Raw genomic sequence first — 7,805 nt, forward strand, 5'->3', positions numbered from 1 at the left:
AATGCTGAGAGGGAAGGAAAGGAAAATTTAAATAGTTTATCCAGTGCCTGGCCTCTGACATTGCTTGGACCAGTCACCTGGCCTCTCAGTAGCCCAAGAACTTAAGACAATACATTTTCAGAATTGTTGCTGTTGTATGTTGGTAGAGGGAGTTTCCTCACTAGGAGTCCTCTATTCCAATGAAATCATAGGGGAGGGGCAAAATTAAAGCAATAAATCTAATAATAACCAATTCAGTTCACTTCAGCAATCATTTGTTAACACTAGAAGGACCAGGAGAGTTAATTGACACAAAAAATTATGGTTTTACTTTGGAATTAAAATTTTCACCCTAATTTTTTTCCTTATGCATTAAAAAAAAGTATGCATGTTAATTTACTCAACTTAAGAGCCATTTTTTATGTAGTAGATGAGTATACAAATAAAACATCCAATTCCTTGCCCTCGAAGGACTTACATTCTATTGGTGGAAGTACAAACAAGTAAATATGGAGTATAAGCAAAGTAAATACAAAGCCAAATTCATGTCATATGGATCCACAAATACATTTGTTTTATTTTCCCCTTAGAGGCTGAGAGGCAGTGACTCAAAAGACCCTTTAAGCTATGCTTTAAAACTGTGATGAGACTATTGGGACACCTTGTAGTTTAAGTACAAGTCTTGAAATCAGGAAGAGCTGGGTTCGAATCTACCTTTTGACACTTTTAAACTCCCTAGAACATATCTATTAAGTCACAGACCCTACTGGCCTGTTGGGGGAGGGAATTCCTCGGCTTGATAAATCACAAAACCTTGTATGTCTTTGGAAGCAGAGATTGCATTATTTTATGCCCTGCATTTTACATTTTCACATTCTGTAATGCCTGGGGGCCATCTCCAGTTGTTCTGATCTATGTCTTGCCACTGAACCCAGATGGCTCTGAAGGAAAGTGAAGCTGATGACCTTTCACAGCCCTCCTTCACTTAAATCCAGTTTACTTACGAGTTATAGTATCATCTGCCTGATGTCGTGGTCCTCTTCAAGAATGAAGGAATAAAGGTTCAAAATAGCATTTCCCCAGTTTGAGAGATCAGGGCACCCCAGCTTGATTTGGGTACAGTCAGATTAGCTAACATATATACATTCTACACAGGGGAGGGAGATTAGGCTGACAGTTTAGCTCGGTTCCTGTGTAAGTAAGTCATCACTGATTCCCTGTAGCTGTGAGTCTTCCTTCTCATTTGTCAGTCAGCATTTCTTAAGTACCTACTATGGGCCAGGCACTGCTAAGTGCTAAGGCTTCACAGTATTGTGAACTTTTCATATTTTAATTTGAATTATGTTTATTAGTGTATCTGTGGACATGCCCAATCAACCTCTAGGTCATAGATAGACCTCCAATATCTTCCCTAGTTTCCATGGTCCTTTCCACATAGCAGACACTTAGTAAGTGTTTGGTGAATGAGTTAATAATAAATGAATAAGGTAGATTGAGTTGATCTAGAAAATCAGTAATAACCCTTATTGGCCTACTAAAATGTTTTTCTCAAATGTTTTGACATACTTTCATAGTCACTTAAAAGAAACGAAAAGCAACATATAGTCTAGATAGCGCTCAGGGAGAGAAATATCTTCTAAATTACCTTTGGCATTCCTCTGGGACAGTAAGTCAGAACAACCTGGGGGTGAGAATTTTAAAAGAGACAGTATTTTTTCAATAGCCATGGATGGTCCTGTTTCCTATAATTATTTATTATCAAAAATGCATTTGGGCATCAGTGCTCAGAATGCTCTTGCAATTTGATACTGTCTCAAATCACGGTAGGAATACCAGCTCCAGGGGGAAAAAGAAATTAAAGGTTTCAGCTTATTTGTATTCTATCTCAGAGTACATGCTTCTCAAAAAGATAGATTGTTCTATTCTTTGGAACTACAGTATAATGCATCTAGAGTAACTGCTCTGCTACTTTCAGAATTAGCTGGGCAATCCTTGTTGTTGCCTTAAGAGATTTTTAATTATATAGTTTATTTCAGTAATGCTTTATTTTACAGTATTCTTATTTCCTGTAAGTGCACTTTGTGTACGTGGCAACTGTTGTTCCTTTAATTATATGGTTAAGTATCATATAATTACAGGGTAAACACATAGTTATTTTTGTCCAGTGTGACCAGTGTTTAGGTTACACAATATTCTTTACAAAAGAACCAAATGGTGCTTGTGAGTTCTTCCAAGTGATGCCCCTAAACAGGTTCAGGCACAAACCTAAACCTTCATCTGATTTTTCCCCCTTTCAAATCAAAACAGCAGTGCCAGGCTAAAGTGCACCTTTATGTGGAAAGCTATGTTACTTTGAAAGTGAAAGCTCTCATACCACTGAGTTTTTGATGCTGTTTTAACATCTTAGTAATACAAATATCAAGCAAAAACATTCCAAGTTCAGTTCTCATCTTTCTCAAAGAATCACAGATGCTCAAAGTTAGAAGGGACCTCAGAGGTCACCTCCTCCAACCCGTCCCTGAAGCAGAAATGCCCTTTCCATTGCTGCATATTCTTAGAAATTCACTTCCAATCCAGTGCACTTATCTGAAATGTGGCACAATGATTTCAATCTAAGAGCTATTCTTGATTTTTTTTAAATAAATGGAGGGAGAGTTAAAGTGACAGAGAAAGTTTCAATAAGTAGAAGTGCCTGAAAGTTAGAGGTAAATTATACTTCTTACTCTGCTATATTCAATGGAGCATTAGATTTTAGAATATTATAAACTGTTATCACTGCTATTTGAAGTTCTGATTTGATCTTCATCAGTTTAATAATTGCTCTTTTTATCATGAAACTATTTACCTGCTTATATTGCCAGTTTAAAGTTTTATGAAATAAACATTATTATTTCCTTGTAAAATGTTGAAGGTGTGCATGAAAGGATGCCTTAGATTTTAGAAATTTATTGTTGAGCTTTATAGATGTCAGTCATTGTGTTAACTGTCACCTGAAATTCCCTTTTATTAAAAATCTGTCAGTTTGCCTTACCTTTGTTCTTTGGAAAAGTAGGGATGCATCAACTTTTATTTCATTATTCTGCTCTTTTTTTGTACTTTTCTTTTTCTCAAATAAAAACCATCATTTTCCTTTGTTGTTGTTGATCAGGTATAATGTACAGTGGAAAATCAGTCTTCTGGGGGAGGGGGTAAATGAGTTAAACACTATTCATAGAGCTTCAGATGTTTTTTGTTTGTTTATTTGTATTAAACCAGATTTTCATAGGATTCACTGTGAATAAAGCAGCTACAGAAGCCAACAGATTAATTAGGTAAAACCTTACCAATAACCAGTCAACGAGCATGTGTTTAAACACTCTTAGGTTTTGTCAAAATAAAACAAATATGAAACAATCCCTACCCTCATGGAACTTATACTCTACTAGGGGAACCAATATGAGCATGTATAAGTACAGACAAAATAAACAGGAAATCATTATGGGGGAAGGATGGTCAGTCAAGGCTTCAGGTAAAAGGTGTCATGAGCTGAGCTTTGAAGGAAATTAGAGATTCTACAAAGAGATCTGGAGGAATCGCATTCAAGCATGTGAGACAACTAGTACAAATGCATAGAGATGGGAAATAGTGCATTGTGGGTGAAGACTAGAATCTGTCAATAAGCATTTTAGTAAATACCTTATATGTTAACACCAGTATGTTAAATGCTAAAGACATAAGGTAAAAACAAAATGGGCCTTGCCCTCAATGAGCTTATAAGAGAGACAGACTGAATAAAGCATGAAGATCTGGAAGGAGATTGATGTCTGTCTCTTAGTACACAGATGACTATGAGCATAGAACTTCAAGAGGGCTAGACTAAATAACCTTTAAGGTCCTTTTGGTCTCTTCCAGCTGCAAATCTCTAATTATAACATCCATAATTATTTTCCTGTCCTTAATTATTCATCGTCATATTTTTCCTATCTGTCTTGTGTTGTTCACTATACTCTTTATTTTTTAGAACAATTGACAACCAAATATTGGGCTTACTAGAGACACCCTACATATCTGAAACATGTATCCTCAGTATACTTCTCAAGGCATGTGTATTTTGTGCTTGTAAGTAGTGTTTGCTTTCTGACACAATGAAATTTGAAGATTAGAGTTTCTTCAGGCAACTGTCAGCACTTTTGTTTTTCAGGTATTTCATTGTGTTACCAACTTTTTCATAATCTTGATGTGGAGAGATTCCCAAAAGATGTATTGTAATCATATTTTTATTTTTATGTTCATGTTGCTATATATCATATAAATTTGTCTCATTTTCTTGGCATATATGTACATTCCCAAAGAATGGAATTTAATGTAAGTAGCCTACAGTTATCAAAGTAAGTCTGGAAGGGACCCCCCTCCAAATTTGTGTAAGTTAAGTCATAGATTCTTTCAAAAAGAGAAATCTGCATTTATTTGGAATGTAAAATGCTTCTGATAGCTTATGAAAATTATCTATTTTTATGTTCTTATAGAATGGGTCCCATTAGCTCTGGAAGTCCCATATTCACTATATTTTCATGGTGTTTCAAGTCACATAATTATGTACATATGCAAAAATAAAATAGGAATAGTAAATCAAAAAGTAAAACATTTAATTGGGACTGAGTCACCAAGTATGGCACAGATATATTTCTTGTCCTTCTCCATGCCCCATACATGAAGAACATATCTCCCATAGTTTCACATGGTGATGATGGGAAAGAGAGCTCACCATGGACAACACACAATTGGAGGTGATTTTTTCCATGACTAGAATACTACTTTTAGATATGCAATGCTTGGCATTATCCCAGAGATTTCCTGACTACAAACATTATCAGTTGGTATTCAGCCTTTGCTCTTTGATCTCTGCCTTCAAAATTGCTGCTTGCTACTTCTCTAAGAAATTGTTTTTCTATCATCTGCTAGGAATGCCATGTGTGGTTGAGGTGCTGTTTTTTACATTATTACTACTACTATCTGTTGGAGCAATTCTCTATTCCCAAAGTTTCTTATTGCTTAGAGGGAATATTATTGCTCTTTTGTGAAACTGGCTATTATTAACATGGTTATTTAATAAACTTTTTATTATTTTTTTTAGTTTGAAGTAACTGATTCCTGTGGGATACTTATTTTAAAATGGATTTTAAAAGTCTCTTCTTTTTCTGCATTTTGATAGTATTTTATAGAATTATAGTATTATATAGAATATATATAGGACTATAGGAATATATATTAATTATATATTAATATAGGAATAAATATATTAATTATATATTAACATTATATTTATATATAGGAATATATAGTATTATGTAGAAATGCTGCTTATTTACATTGGTTTATTTTATATCTTTCAGTTTTGATAAAATTCTTTATTGCTTTGCCTATTGTTAGTCAATTTTTAGAGTTTTCTAAGTATACCATCATATCATTTCAAAAAGTGATAGTTCTTTTTCCTCATTGCCTATTTTTATTCCTTAAATTTATTTTTTAATTTTATTTTTTTCCAATTACATGTAAAGAGAGATTTACCATTCTTTTTTTTTAAATGTTAGTTCCAAATTTTCTGTCTCCCTCCATCACCTCCTCCATCCCTAAGATGCTAAGCAATTTGATATAGGTCATATATATACAATCATGTAAAACATTTCCATATTAGTCATGTTGCAAAAGAGGAAACAGATCAAAAGAAAAAATGAACTAAAATAATATCCTTTGGATTTGTATTCACACTCTATCAATTTTTTCTCTGCATGTGAATAAAATTTTTTTCATGGGTCCTTTGGGATTGTCTTAGAACATTGTTTTGCAGAGAATAACTAAGTTATTCATAGTTAATCTTTATACAGTGTTGTTGTTATCTTGTACAAAGTTCTCCTGGTTCTGCTCACTGCACTTTATATCAATTCATGTAAATCTTTCCGGTTTTTTTCTGAAATCTACCTGCTAATGGTTTCTTATAGAACAATAGTATTCTTCCCCCCCCCCCCCCCCCTTCCCCCCCCCCCCCCCCTTTTTTTTTTTATTTTTTTTTTTTTTTTTTTTTTTTAATTTTATTTTTTCTTTATTTCTTTTTTTTTTTTTTTTCTATTTCTCCTTTATTGTGAAAGACTAACCATATTTCTCTTCATCCTTTCCCCCCCCCCATCATTCCTCCCTTCCCCGCTGATGATTTTAGATAATTATTATGTGTCATTTAGTGAAAATTTCATTTATTCCTATATTCCTAATGTTTTTAATAGGAAGGGGTGCTGCATTTTGTCAAAAACTTTTTCTGCATCTATTGAGATAAGCACAATTTCTGTTGGTTTTGTTATTGATATGGTCCACTATTCTGATAGTTTTCCTAATATTGAACCAGTCCTGCATTCCAAGTATAAATCCAATCTGGTCATAGTTTATCATCCTTGTGACATTTTGTTGTAATATTCTTCTTAGTATTTTATTTAAAAATTTTACATCAATATTATTAGGGAAATTGGTATGTAGTTTTCTTTCTCCATTTTAGCTCTTTCTGGTTTAGGTATCATCACTATATTTGTGTCATAAAAGGGATTTTGTAGGACTCTTTATTTGCCTATTTTTCCAAATAGTGTATGAAGCACTGGAATTAATTATCCTTTAAATGTTTGGTTGAATTCTCTTGTGAATGCGTCTGGCCCTAGGGATGTTTTTCTTAGGGAGATCATTTTAGGGCTTGTAAAATTTCTTTTTCTAAGATAGTGCTCTTTTAGGAGTTTGTTTCCTCTTCTGTTAATCTATGCAAGTTACATTTCTATAAATATTTATTGATTTCACTTAGATTGTTAGATTTAGTGGTATATAATTGGGCAAAATAGTTTCTAGTGATTGCTTTAATTTCTTTTTCATTAATGGGTGAATTTTCCGTTCTCATTTTTTATTCTGGTAATTTGATTTTCTTTTTGTAAATCATATTAACTGGTGCTTTATATTATTTTCTTTTGCATAAAACAAGCACCTAATTTTATTTATTAGCTCAATAGTTTTCTAACTTTCAATTTTATTAATCTCACCTTTGATTTTCAGGCTTTCTAATTTGGCATTTAATTGGGGATTTTTAACTTATTCTTTTTCTAGTTTTTTTTTAAGTTACAGGCCCAGTTAATTGATGTGTTCTGTCTCCAAATGTTTAGAGGTATAAATTTTCTCCTAAGTACTGCTTTGGCTACATCCCATAAATTATGTTATGTTCTCATTGTTCTCATTTTCTTATTATGAAATTATTGATTGTTTCTTTTATTTTTCAAAGCACCTAATTTTTCAATTTCATTTACTATTTATTGATTATCTATATTTTTATATAATTATTTATTTATAATTTGTATAATTATAATAATTATTTATTTGTTATTTCAATTTTTTTCAAAGTACCTCATAATAATATTTATTGATTTTTATTTTTCAACATTCACTTTTATAAGATTTTGAATACTAAATTTTCTCCCTCTCCATTTTCTGCCCCTCCCCAAAACATCATTTAATCTGATATAGATGATACATGTACAATCATAATCAACATATTTCCACATTAGTCATGTTATATAGGGAGAAAACATAAAAAAAAGAAAATAGTATGCTTTCTTCTGCATTCATACTCCATGGTTCTTTCTCTGAATGTAGATAGAATTTTCCATCTTTAATCTTGGAATTGTCTTACATCATTGCATTGCTGAGAAGAGGTAAGTCTGTCAAAGTTGGTCATTGCTGTTACTGTGTACAATGTTATCCTGGTTCTGCTCACTTCATTCTGCATCAGTTCATGTAAGTCTTTCCAGGCTTTTCTGAAATTG

This window comes from Petaurus breviceps, unplaced genomic scaffold (assembly GCF_028583685.1).
Source record: "Petaurus breviceps papuanus isolate PSGF00001 unplaced genomic scaffold, PetGlider_PUasm1.0 38, whole genome shotgun sequence".
Classification (NCBI taxonomy): Eukaryota; Metazoa; Chordata; class Mammalia; order Diprotodontia; family Petauridae; genus Petaurus; species Petaurus breviceps.